Source organism: Acipenser ruthenus, chromosome 43, assembly GCF_902713425.1.
Source record: "Acipenser ruthenus chromosome 43, fAciRut3.2 maternal haplotype, whole genome shotgun sequence".
NCBI lineage: Eukaryota > Metazoa > Chordata > Actinopteri > Acipenseriformes > Acipenseridae > Acipenser > Acipenser ruthenus.
Genome location: NC_081231.1, coordinates 3,458,003 through 3,471,115, shown reverse-complemented (window position 1 = coordinate 3,471,115; position 13,113 = coordinate 3,458,003). Strand labels below are relative to the sequence as shown.

Here is a 13,113-nt window from a genome sequence, read left to right as displayed (position 1 = left end):
AAGCACTGTTAATGCACACTCAGCAAAATTAATGGGGGGCAGCTAAATACTACTGGTGTCACCTGAGCTTCCCAGCCTTTTGTTGCCTGTGTATTGTAATCAACGAGAAACTCACTCAGCCACCCATCGGTATCTCAGCTGGTAGAATGGATAATCATAACGGCACTCCTGGCATTTATGTTGCTGGTTCAATTCTGATTTGATGACAATTTCTGTTTGGATGCTTTCACTGTTTTTACATGTAATGATAGGGACAAAAAGAAGGAATGAAATCTAAAACAGCTGTCGAAACTTCATCATCAAATCAGAATAAGTGAAAGTTCTTTGAATAGGTGTGAGCAGCTCCTATGTCTTATCCTGTCCAGCATGGGGAATTAGTTCAAGTGGTAATGCGCTTGCTTAGCATGTGAGAAGTATCGGGTTCCATGCCCTTATTCTCCAATGAATGCTTTTTCTTTAAGAAATCGGTTGGAAAATGATCAAATTGGAGTGTTACTTGAGAAAAAGAATTTCATTCAAATAGCCGAGGGACAAAATGCATGCAACAAAAGTCACGAGCCAGGTAGGAGTCGAACCTACAATCTTCTGATTCGTAATCAGACGCGTTATCCATTGCGCCTCTGGCCCCAGTGCTCAACAAGCACTGTTAATGCACACTCAGCAAAATTAATGGGGGGCAGCTAAATACAACTGCAGTCTCCTGAGCTTCCCAGCCTTTTGTTGCCTGTGTATTGTAATCAACGAGAAACTCACTCAGCCACCCATCGGTATATCAGCTGGTAGAATGGATAATCATAACGGCACTCCTGGCATTTATGTTGCTGGTTCAATTCTGGTTTGATGACAATTTCTGTGTGGATGCTTTCACTGTTTTTACTGGTAATGATAGGGACAAAAAGAATGAATGAAATCTAAAACAGCTGTCGAAACTTCATCATCAAATCAGAATAAGTGAAATTTCTTTGAATAGGTGTGTGCAGCACCAATGTCTTATCCTGTCCAGCATGGGGAATTAGTTCAAGTGGTAATGCGCTTGCTTAGCATGTGAGAAGTATCGGGTTCCATGCCCTTATTCTCCAATGAATGCTTTTTCTTTAAGAAATATGTTGGAAAATGAACAAATTGGAGTTTTACTTGAGAAAAAGAATTTCATTCAAATAACCGAGGGACAAAATGCATGCAACAAAAGTCACGAGCCAGGTAGGAGTCGAACCTACAATCTTCTGATTCGTAGTCAGACGCGTTATCCATTGCGCCACTGGCCCCTGTGCTCAACAAGCACTGTTAATGCACACTCAGCAAAATTAATGGGGGGCAGCTAAATACTACTGGTGTCACCTGAGCTTCCCAGCCTTTTGTTGCCTGTGTATTGTAATCAACGAGAAACTCACTCAGCCACCCATCGGTATCTCAGCTGGTAGAATGGATAATCATAACGGCACTCCTGGCATTTATGTTGCTGGTTCAATTCTGATTTGATGACAATTTCTGTTTGGATGCTTTCACTGTTTTTACATGTAATGATAGGGACAAAAAGAAGGAATGAAATCTAAAACAGCTGTCGAAACTTCATCATCAAATCAGAATAAGTGAAAGTTCTTTGAATAGGTGTGAGCAGCTCCTATGTCTTATCCTGTCCAGCATGGGGAATTAGTTCAAGTGGTAATGCGCTTGCTTAGCATGTGAGAAGTATCGGGTTCCATGCCCTTATTCTCCAATGAATGCTTTTTCTTTAAGAAATCGGTTGGAAAATGAACAAATTGGAGTTTTACTTGAGAAAAAGAATTTCATTCAAATAACCGAGGGACAAAATGCATGCAACAAAAGTCACGAGCCAGGTAGGAGTCGAACCTACAATCTTCTGATTCGTAGTCAGACGCGTTATCCATTGCGCCACTGGCCCCTGTGCTCAACAAGCACTGTTAATGCACACTCAGCAAAATTAATGGGGGGCAGCTAAATACTACTGCAGTCACCTGAGCTTCCCTGCCTTTTGTTGCCTGTGTATTGTAATCAACGAGAAACTCACTCAGCCACCCATCGGTATCTCAGCTGGTAGAATGGATAATCATAACTGCACTCCTGGCATTTATGTTGCTGGTTCAATTCTGGTTTGTCGACAATTTCTGTTTGGATGCTTTCACTGTTTTTACATGTAATGATAGGGACAAAGAGAAGGAATGAAATCTAAAACAGCTGTCGAAACTTCATCATCATATCAGAATAAGTGATAGTTCTTTGAATAGGTGTGTGCAGCTCCCATGTCTTATCTTGTTCAGCATGGGGAATTATTTCAAGTGGTAATGCTCTTGCTTAGCATGTGAGAAGTATCGGGTTCCATGATCTTATTCTCCAATGAATGCTTTTTCTTTAAGAAATCGGTTGGAACATGATCAAATTGGAGTGTTACTTGAGAAAAAGAATTTCATTCAAATAGCCGAGGGACAAATTGCATGCAACAAAAGTCACGAGCCAGGTAGGAGTCGAACCTACAATCTTCTGATTCGTAGTCAGACGCGTTATCCATTGCGCCACTGGCCCCTGTGCTCAACAAGCACTGTTAAAGCACACTCAGCAAAATTAATGGGGGGCAGCTAAATAATACTGGTGTCACCTGAGCTTCCCAGCCTTTTGTTGCCTGTGTATTGTAATCAACGAGAAACTCACTCAGTCACCCATTGATAGCTCAGCTGGTAGAGTGGGTAATCATATTGGCACTCCTGTCATTTATGTTGCTGGTTCAATTCTGGTTTGATGACAATTTCTGTTTGGATGCTTTTACTGTTTTTACATGTAATGATAGGGAGAAAGAGAAGGAATGAAATCTAAAACAGCTGTCGAAACTTCATCATCATATCAGAATAAGTGAAATTTCTTTGAATAGGTGTGTGCAGCTCCCATGTCTTATCCTGTCCAGCATGGGGAATTAGTTCAAGTGGTAATGCTCTTGCTTAGCATGTGAGAAGTATCAGGTTCCATCTCTTATTCTCCAAAGAATGCTTTTTCTTTAAGAAATCGGTTGGAAAATGATCAAATTGGAGTGTTACTTGAGAAAAAGAATTTCATTCAAATAGCCGAGGGACAAAATGCATGCAACAAAAGTCACGAGCCAGGTAGGAGTCGAACCTACAATCTTCTGATTCGTAGTCAGACCCGTTATCCATTGCGTCACTGGCCCCTGTGCTCAACAAGCACTGTTAATGCACACTCAGCAAAATTAATGGGGGGCAGCTAAATACTACTGCAGTCACCTGAGCTTCCCAGCCTTTTGTTGCCTGTGTATTGTAATCAACGAGAAACTCACTCAGCCACCCATCGGTATCTCAGCTGGTAGAGTGGGTAATCATAATGGCACTCCTGGCATTTATGTTACTGGTTCAATTCTGGTTTGATGACAATTTCTGTTTGTATGCTTTCACTGTTTTTACTGGTAATGATAGGGACAAAGAGAAGGAATGAAATCTAAAACAGCTGTCGAAACTTCATCATCATATCAGAATAAGTGAAATTTCTTTGAATAGGTGTGTGCAGCTCCCATGTCTTATCTTGTCCAGCATGGGGAATTAGTTCAAGTGTTAATGCTCTTGCTTAGCATGTGAGAAGTATCGGGTTCCATGCTCTTATTCTCCAATGAATGCTTTTTCTTTAAGAAATATGTTGGAAAATGATCAAATTGGAGTGTTACTTGAGAAAAAGAATTTCATTCAAATAGCCGAGGGACAAAATGCATGCAACAAAAGTCACGAGCCAGGTAGGAGTCGAACCTACAATCTTCTGATTCGTAATCAGACGCGTTATCCATTGCGCCTCTGGCCCCAGTGCTCAACAAGCACTGTTAATGCACACTCAGCAAAATTAATGGGGGGCAGCTAAATACAACTGCAGTCTCCTGAGCTTCCCAGCCTTTTGTTGCCTGTGTATTGTAATCAACGAGAAACTCACTCAGCCACCCATCGGTATATCAGCTGGTAGAATGGATAATCATAACGGCACTCCTGGCATTTATGTTGCTGGTTCAATTCTGGTTTGATGACAATTTCTGTGTGGATGCTTTCACTGTTTTTACTGGTAATGATAGGGACAAAAAGAATGAATGAAATCTAAAACAGCTGTCGAAACTTCATCATCAAATCAGAATAAGTGAAATTTCTTTGAATAGGTGTGTGCAGCACCAATGTCTTATCCTGTCCAGCATGGGGAATTAGTTCAAGTGGTAATGCGCTTGCTTAGCATGTGAGAAGTATCGGGTTCCATGCCCTTATTCTCCAATGAATGCTTTTTCTTTAAGAAATATGTTGGAAAATGAACAAATTGGAGTTTTACTTGAGAAAAAGAATTTCATTCAAATAACCGAGGGACAAAATGCATGCAACAAAAGTCACGAGCCAGGTAGGAGTCGAACCTACAATCTTCTGATTCGTAGTCAGACGCGTTATCCATTGCGCCACTGGCCCCTGTGCTCAACAAGCACTGTTAATGCACACTCAGCAAAATTAATGGGGGGCAGCTAAATACTACTGGTGTCACCTGAGCTTCCCAGCCTTTTGTTGCCTGTGTATTGTAATCAACGAGAAACTCACTCAGCCACCCATCGGTATCTCAGCTGGTAGAATGGATAATCATAACGGCACTCCTGGCATTTATGTTGCTGGTTCAATTCTGATTTGATGACAATTTCTGTTTGGATGCTTTCACTGTTTTTACATGTAATGATAGGGACAAAAAGAAGGAATGAAATCTAAAACAGCTGTCGAAACTTCATCATCAAATCAGAATAAGTGAAAGTTCTTTGAATAGGTGTGAGCAGCTCCTATGTCTTATCCTGTCCAGCATGGGGAATTAGTTCAAGTGGTAATGCGCTTGCTTAGCATGTGAGAAGTATCGGGTTCCATGCCCTTATTCTCCAATGAATGCTTTTTCTTTAAGAAATCGGTTGGAAAATGAACAAATTGGAGTTTTACTTGAGAAAAAGAATTTCATTCAAATAACCGAGGGACAAAATGCATGCAACAAAAGTCACGAGCCAGGTAGGAGTCGAACCTACAATCTTCTGATTCGTAGTCAGACGCGTTATCCATTGCGCCACTGGCCCCTGTGCTCAACAAGCACTGTTAATGCACACTCAGCAAAATTAATGGGGGGCAGCTAAATACTACTGCAGTCACCTGAGCTTCCCTGCCTTTTGTTGCCTGTGTATTGTAATCAACGAGAAACTCACTCAGCCACCCATCGGTATCTCAGCTGGTAGAATGGATAATCATAACTGCACTCCTGGCATTTATGTTGCTGGTTCAATTCTGGTTTGTCGACAATTTCTGTTTGGATGCTTTCACTGTTTTTACATGTAATGATAGGGACAAAGAGAAGGAATGAAATCTAAAACAGCTGTCGAAACTTCATCATCATATCAGAATAAGTGATAGTTCTTTGAATAGGTGTGTGCAGCTCCCATGTCTTATCTTGTTCAGCATGGGGAATTATTTCAAGTGGTAATGCTCTTGCTTAGCATGTGAGAAGTATCGGGTTCCATGATCTTATTCTCCAATGAATGCTTTTTCTTTAAGAAATCGGTTGGAACATGATCAAATTGGAGTGTTACTTGAGAAAAAGAATTTCATTCAAATAGCCGAGGGACAAATTGCATGCAACAAAAGTCACGAGCCAGGTAGGAGTCGAACCTACAATCTTCTGATTCGTAGTCAGACGCGTTATCCATTGCGCCACTGGCCCCTGTGCTCAACAAGCACTGTTAAAGCACACTCAGCAAAATTAATGGGGGGCAGCTAAATAATACTGGTGTCACCTGAGCTTCCCAGCCTTTTGTTGCCTGTGTATTGTAATCAACGAGAAACTTACTCAGTCACCCATTGATAGCTCAGCTGGTAGAGTGGGTAATCATATTGGCACTCCTGTCATTTATGTTGCTGGTTCAATTCTGGTTTGATGACAATTTCTGTTTGGATGCTTTTACTGTTTTTACATGTAATGATAGGGAGAAAGAGAAGGAATGAAATCTAAAACAGCTGTCGAAACTTCATCATCATATCAGAATAAGTGAAATTTCTTTGAATAGGTGTGTGCAGCTCCCATGTCTTATCCTGTCCAGCATGGGGAATTAGTTCAAGTGGTAATGCTCTTGCTTAGCATGTGAGAAGTATCAGGTTCCATCTCTTATTCTCCAAAGAATGCTTTTTCTTTAAGAAATCGGTTGGAAAATGATCAAATTGGAGTGTTACTTGAGAAAAAGAATTTCATTCAAATAGCCGAGGGACAAAATGCATGCAACAAAAGTCACGAGCCAGGTAGGAGTCGAACCTACAATCTTCTGATTCGTAGTCAGACCCGTTATCCATTGCGTCACTGGCCCCTGTGCTCAACAAGCACTGTTAATGCACACTCAGCAAAATTAATGGGGGGCAGCTAAATACTACTGCAGTCACCTGAGCTTCCCAGCCTTTTGTTGCCTGTGTATTGTAATCAACGAGAAACTCACTCAGCCACCCATCGGTATCTCAGCTGGTAGAGTGGGTAATCATAATGGCACTCCTGGCATTTATGTTACTGGTTCAATTCTGGTTTGATGACAATTTCTGTTTGTATGCTTTCACTGTTTTTACTGGTAATGATAGGGACAAAGAGAAGGAATGAAATCTAAAACAGCTGTCGAAACTTCATCATCATATCAGAATAAGTGAAATTTCTTTGAATAGGTGTGTGCAGCTCCCATGTCTTATCTTGTCCAGCATGGGGAATTAGTTCAAGTGTTAATGCTCTTGCTTAGCATGTGAGAAGTATCGGGTTCCATGCTCTTATTCTCCAATGAATGCTTTTTCTTTAAGAAATATGTTGGAAAATGATCAAATTGGAGTGTTACTTGAGAAAAAGAATTTCATTCAAATAGCCGAGGGACAAAATGCATGCAACAAAAGTCACGAGCCAGGTAGGAGTCGAACCTACAATCTTCGGATTCGTAGTCAGACGCGTTATCCATTGCGCCACTGGCCCCTGTGCTCAACAAGCACTGTTAATGCACACTCAGCAAAATTAATGGGGGGCAGCTAAATACTACTGCAGTCACCTGAGCTTCCCAGCCTTTTGTTGCCTGTGTATTGTAATCAACGAGAAACTCACTCAGCCACCCATCGGTATCTCAGCTGGTAGAGTGGGTAATCATAATGGCACTCCTGGCATTTATGTTGCTGGTTGAATTCTGGTTTGATGACAATTTCTGTTTGTATGCTTTCACTGTTTTTACTGGTAATGATAGGGACAAAGAGAAGGAATGAAATCTAAAACAGCTGTCGAAACTTCATCATCATATCAGAATAAGTGAAATTTCTTTGAATAGTTGTGTGCAGCTCCCATGTCTTATCTTGTCCAGCAAGGGGAATTAGTTCAAGTGGTAATGCTCTTGCTTAGCATGTGAGAAGTATCGGGTTCTATGCTCTTATTCTCCAATTAATGCTTTTTCTTTAAGAAATATGTTGGAAAATGATCAAATTGGAGTGTTACTTGAGAAAAAGAATTTCATTCAAATAGCCGAGGGACAAAATGCATGCAACAAAAGTCACGAGCCAGGTAGGAGTCGAACCTACAATCTTCTGATTCGTAGACAGACGCGTTATCCATTGCGCCAGTGGCCCCAGTGCTCAGCAAGCACTGTTAATGCACACTAAGCAAAATTAATGGGGGGCAGCTAAAAACTACTGCAGTCACCTGAGCTACCCAGCCTTTTGTTGCCTGTGTATTGTAATCAACGAGAAACTCACTCAGCCACCCATCGGTATCTCAGCTGGTAGAGTGGGTAATCATAATGGCACTCCTGGCATTTATGTTGCTGGTTCAATTCTGGTTTGATGACAATTTCTGTTTGGATGCTTTCACTGTTTTTACTGGTAATGATAGGAACAAAAAGAAGGAATGAAATCTAAAACAGCTGTCGAAACTTCATCATCAAATCAGAATTAGTGAAAGTTCTTTGAATAGGTGTGAGCAGCTCCCATGTCTTATCCTGTCCAGCATGGGGAATTAGTTCAAGTGGTAATGCTCTTGCTTAGCATGTGAGAAGTATCGGGTTCCATGCCCTTATTCGCCAATGAATGCTTTTTCTTTAAGAAATCGTTTGGAAAATGAACAAATTGGAGTGTTACTTGAGAAAAAGAATTTCATTCAAATAGCCGAGTGACAAAATGCATGTAACAAAAGTCACGAGCCAGGTAGGAGTCGAACCTACAATCTTCTGATTCGTAGTCAGACACGTTATCCATTGCGCCACTGGCCCCTGTGCTCAACAAGCACTGTTAATGCACACTCAGCAAAATTAATGGGGGGCAGCTAAATACTACTGCAGTCACCTGAGCTTCCCAGCCTTTTGTTGCCTGTGTATTGTAATCAACGAGAAACTCACTCAGCCACCCATTGGTATAACAGCTGGTAGAGTGGTTAATTATAACGGCACTCCTGGCCTTTATGTTGCTGGTTCAATTCTGGTTTGATGACAATTTCTGTTTGTATGCTTTCACTGTTTTTACATGTAATGATAGGGACAAAGAGAAGGAATGAAATCTAAAACAGCTGTCGAAACTTCATCATCAAATCAGAATAAGTGAAAGTTCTTTGAATAGGTGTGTTCAGCTCCCATGTCTTATATTGTCCAGCATGGGGAATTAGTTCAAGTGGTAATGCGCTTGCTTAGCATGTGAGAAGTATCGGGTTCCATGCTCTTATTCTCCAATGAATGCTTTTTCTTTAAGAAATCGGTTGGAAAATGATCAAATTGGAGTGTTACTTGAGAAAAAGAATTTCATTCAAATAGCCGAGGGACAAAATGTATGCAATAAAAGTCACGAGCCAGGTAGGAGTCGAACCTACAATCTTCTTAATAGTAGTCAGATGCGCTATCCATTGTGCCACTGGCCCCTGTGCTCAACAAGCACTGTTAATGCACACTCAGCAAAATTAATGGGGGGCAGCTAAATACTACTGCAGTCACCTGAGCTTCCCCGCCTTTTGTTGCCTGTGTATTGTAATCAACGAGAAACTCACTCAGCCACCCATCGGTATCTCAGCTGGTAGAGTGGGTAATCATAATGGCACTCCTTCATTTATGTTGCTGGTTCAATTCTGGTTTGATGACAATTTCTGTTTGTATGCTTTCACTGTTTTTACTGGTAATGATAGGGACAAAGAGAAGGAATGAAATCTAAAACAGCTGTCGAAACTTCATCATCATATCAGAATAAGTGAAATTTCTTTGAATAGGTGTGTGCAGCTCCCATGTCTTATCTTGTCCAGCATGGGGAATTCGTTCAAGTGGTAATGCGCTTGCTTAGCATGTGAGAAGTATCGGGTTCCATGCTCTTATTCTCCAATGAATGCTTTTTCTTTAAGAAATCGTTTGGAAAATGAACAAATTGGAGTGTTACTTGAGAAAAAGAATTTCATTCAAATAGCCGAGGGACAAAATGCATGCAACAAAAGTCACGAGCCAGGTAGGAGTTGTCACGGGTGACCTCGAACCAGTTATTATGTGTAGTAAGAAATTGGATTCCTTTGCATGGAGAATTTCAGTGGCTAGAGTTCACGGCTCCTCGATTGATTCAGATTCAGTTGTATTAAGTCTGCCCACTAATAATGTAGAGCAAAATAGGTATTGTGGTGTTTGCAGAGCCGACCCGAGCTGAACCCAAGACAGAAGTGGAGTCCTGCTGGGAACGAGCTGAAACATTGGACATGGACTGGATGATTTAAAAATGAAATGTATTAATGAGATGATATGTGCTGTAACCATTTGTAATGTTTGAATAATCTTTAGTCTGTAACGAATACTGTAAAGTGCTCTCTCTCTGTAAGACCGTATAACAGAATCTGGTACAACTTGATACACTGGCCGGCCTTGAGCAGTCTCTTATTAAAATTGGCACGATTCCCAGAATTTAGTGCTGAAATCTCTGTTAAAAGCAGACTATAACTTAAGAAAAATAAGCATTGTCAGAAGATACACCACAAATAGAGAGCAGAAAAATTGAATAAAATCCTATTGTAATATTGCGGATATACTGCTGCTAGCAGAAAGTAATAAGGTTAGCAGCCATACACTATAAGAAGTAATGTACTAGTTTGACTCTGAAGTTAAAAATGCAGCATAAAAAGATGTTGTGTTTAAAATACAAAATAAAAGGATTGAATAAATAATGAAGAATAAAAGCAGGAGATAGGTTTTAGGAGAGTAAACTCTATGTGACCTGTCTTCTTGAACTCTCTATCAGCCTGCCCTTGGAGAAATTAATATTAGCTGCTGGAAGGCCTTTTTGGTGGGAAGAAGCCGGAATTTTTTTATCAGAAGGCTTATAGTATCGGGCCGGACTGCAAAAAATAGGGAGTTAGAACGGATGGTCTTAGCACCTAAGATAGTTAGTTGCCGGGCGGAACAAGCACATAAGATACAGGTGTAAGGAAAGTTCTAGGGAACATTAATCACTATTAAACTTGGCAAGAAAAGAGGTGTCTCCAGCAAGCTGGTTTTAGCCAGTATGTGTATAGCTGAAAAATACAGGGTCATCTGGATGTCAATTAAGTTCAAGCTACCAGGGGCCCATAGGAGAAAAACATTACAGCTTAACAGCTCAGTAAAATAGTTAGGTTTTCCATAAGGAGAAAACTCTACATTAAAAAGATATAAGATAGAAGTTCCCTATAATACCTGCTAAACACACACCTGTAAGGAAAGAAGGAAACTAATTTGAGAGTGAGATGACATGAGGGAATATATTTTTGAAAGCCAAGTTCATGTAATCAATTATAATCATTATAACTATAACTGCTATATTATGATATAACTATTGGTGTTGCATATATTCAAAAAACACCACTTTTCTTATATTGGTGTTGCATATATTTAAAACACCACTCCTTTTTATAATGCACCCATATTAAGTAGTGAATCAAGGTTGCAGGGATTTTGTGAACTCTGCTTCACCTAACTTTTCAGATGAAGGAGGGGGGCTAAGAATGAGTGGATGAGAACATGGGCTAGTGTTGATTTGTTGACATATGACTCTAATTGAGTCTGAAGAGTTGGTTAACTTCTTTAGAGATTACTGTTTGCCAAGAGATAAGGAGTGTCCATATAGATTGATGACTGGATCTAATTGGGGCTTCCCATTGCTTTCAATGGGACGAAAATTGTATAAAAACCCTGGGCCGATCACACTGAGACCACCACAATCAAGCTGGGCAGAGCTATGTGGTCCATCCTTTGCAGATCTCTACAGAACAGTCCTTCTCTTTTGTTCACGCTACTCTTCCTTATAATAGGAGGTAAGCATATTAATGGTATTATTGTATCTCACATTTATTGGTTGTATTGCTATGAGGTTTTGAAACTATGTTTTGGTATTGAGGGTGTTATATTGAATGTGTTAAAACATAGCAGTGGGTGCTTGTAGGCTTTGTGCTTAACCAGCCTGAGGGCTGCACTGAATACATATAATTGTATTATGTTATTGAAGTATTAAATGCTGAAGCTTGTAATAAACTTAGGATTGCTAATTATTGTTACATGTTTTCGGGTTTTGGTAGTATGCGCAAACTACTAAACCAATATTAAAGGCATTTTAATAAAGCGAAGGAGCGCTGATGTTGCTCTGATTCGTAAAACTTTGAATAAATGAGTCTGAGTGATTTTCTTGATTAAATAAAAAGGTTTTAAGGACACACCGCTCGTCCAGTGCTCGAACATAAACCACTAGGAGTTTTAAACATCTCTGTCCTCCTTAACGTCTCCCCTGAGTTAAGAGTGTGTGCAGAGCGAATAATATAATAAAAGAGAACGTGAAAAGCGAAAACATGACAGAGTCGAACCTACAATCTTCTGATTCGTAGTCAGACGCATTACCCATTGCACCACTGGCCCCTGTGCTCAACAAGCACTGTTAATGCACACTCAGCAAAATTAATGGGGGGCAGCTAAATACTAGTGTCACCTAAGCTTCCCAGCCTTTTGTTGCCTGTGTATTGTAATCAACGAGAAACTCACTCAGTCACCCATCGGTATCTCAGCTGGTAGAGTGGGTAATCATAATGGCACTCCTTCATTTATGTTGCTGGTTCAATTCTGGTTTGATGACAATTTCTGTTTGTATGCTTTTACTGTTTTTACTGGTAATGATTGGGACAAAGAGAAGGAATGAAATCTAAAACAGCTGTCGAAACTTCATCATCAAATCAGAATAAGTGAAAGTTCTTTGAATAGGTGTGAGCAGCTCCCATGTCTTATCCTGTCCAGCATGGGGAATTAGTTCAAGTGGTAATGCTCTTGCTTAGCATGTGAGAAGTATCGGGTTCCATGCCCTTATTCGCCAATGAATGCTTTTTCTTTAAGAAATCGTTTGGAAAATGAACAAATTGGAGTGTTACTTGAGAAAAAGAATTTCATTCAAATAGCCGAGTGACAAAATGCATGTAACAAAAGTCACGAGCCAGGTAGGAGTCGAACCTACAATCTTCTGATTCGTAGTCAGACACGTTATCCATTGCGCCACTGGCCCCTGTGCTCAACAAGCACTGTTAATGCACACTCAGCAAAATTAATGGGGGGCAGCTAAATACTACTGCAGTCACCTGAGCTTCCCAGCCTTTTGTTGCCTGTGTATTGTAATCAACGAGAAACTCACTCAGCCACCCATTGGTATAACAGCTGGTAGAGTGGTTAATTATAACGGCACTCCTGGCCTTTATGTTGCTGGTTCAATTCTGGTTTGATGACAATTTCTGTTTGTATGCTTTCACTGTTTTTACATGTAATGATAGGGACAAAGAGAAGGAATGAAATCTAAAACAGCTGTCGAAACTTCATCATCAAATCAGAATAAGTGAAAGTTCTTTGAATAGGTGTGTTCAGCTCCCATGTCTTATATTGTCCAGCATGGGGAATTAGTTCAAGTGGTAATGCGCTTGCTTAGCATGTGAGAAGTATCGGGTTCCATGCTCTTATTCTCCAATGAATGCTTTTTCTTTAAGAAATCGGTTGGAAAATGATCAAATTGGAGTGTTACTTGAGAAAAAGAATTTCATTCAAATAGCCGAGGGACAAAATGTATGCAATAAAAGTCA

At 40.3% G+C, this 13,113-nt stretch overlaps 11 non-coding genes across 11 annotated transcripts; all 11 read right to left on the bottom strand.

The window, feature by feature from the left end:
* Positions 1 to 554: 554 nt before the first annotated feature.
* trnar-acg (transfer RNA arginine (anticodon ACG)) lies at positions 555 to 627 on the bottom strand. Its single transcript has one exon. It is a non-coding gene; the product is annotated as a tRNA-Arg (tRNA).
* A 565-nt stretch (positions 628 to 1,192) lies between these two features.
* On the bottom strand, positions 1,193 to 1,265 carry trnar-acg (transfer RNA arginine (anticodon ACG)). The gene has a single exon. It is a non-coding gene; the product is annotated as a tRNA-Arg (tRNA).
* Positions 1,266 to 1,830: 565 nt separating this feature from the next.
* On the bottom strand, positions 1,831 to 1,903 carry trnar-acg (transfer RNA arginine (anticodon ACG)). Its single transcript has one exon. It is a non-coding gene; the product is annotated as a tRNA-Arg (tRNA).
* A 565-nt stretch (positions 1,904 to 2,468) lies between these two features.
* On the bottom strand, positions 2,469 to 2,541 carry trnar-acg (transfer RNA arginine (anticodon ACG)). Its single transcript has one exon. It is a non-coding gene; the product is annotated as a tRNA-Arg (tRNA).
* Positions 2,542 to 3,743: 1,202 nt separating this feature from the next.
* On the bottom strand, positions 3,744 to 3,816 carry trnar-acg (transfer RNA arginine (anticodon ACG)). The gene has a single exon. It is a non-coding gene; the product is annotated as a tRNA-Arg (tRNA).
* Positions 3,817 to 4,381: 565 nt separating this feature from the next.
* Positions 4,382 to 4,454, bottom strand: trnar-acg (transfer RNA arginine (anticodon ACG)). The gene has a single exon. It is a non-coding gene; the product is annotated as a tRNA-Arg (tRNA).
* Positions 4,455 to 5,019: 565 nt separating this feature from the next.
* Positions 5,020 to 5,092, bottom strand: trnar-acg (transfer RNA arginine (anticodon ACG)). Its single transcript has one exon. It is a non-coding gene; the product is annotated as a tRNA-Arg (tRNA).
* Positions 5,093 to 5,657: 565 nt separating this feature from the next.
* Positions 5,658 to 5,730, bottom strand: trnar-acg (transfer RNA arginine (anticodon ACG)). The gene has a single exon. It is a non-coding gene; the product is annotated as a tRNA-Arg (tRNA).
* A 1,202-nt stretch (positions 5,731 to 6,932) lies between these two features.
* On the bottom strand, positions 6,933 to 7,005 carry trnar-acg (transfer RNA arginine (anticodon ACG)). Its single transcript has one exon. It is a non-coding gene; the product is annotated as a tRNA-Arg (tRNA).
* Positions 7,006 to 8,208: 1,203 nt separating this feature from the next.
* trnar-acg (transfer RNA arginine (anticodon ACG)) lies at positions 8,209 to 8,281 on the bottom strand. The gene has a single exon. It is a non-coding gene; the product is annotated as a tRNA-Arg (tRNA).
* A 4,194-nt stretch (positions 8,282 to 12,475) lies between these two features.
* trnar-acg (transfer RNA arginine (anticodon ACG)) lies at positions 12,476 to 12,548 on the bottom strand. Its single transcript has one exon. It is a non-coding gene; the product is annotated as a tRNA-Arg (tRNA).
* Between the last annotated feature and the right edge of the window lie 565 nt (positions 12,549 to 13,113).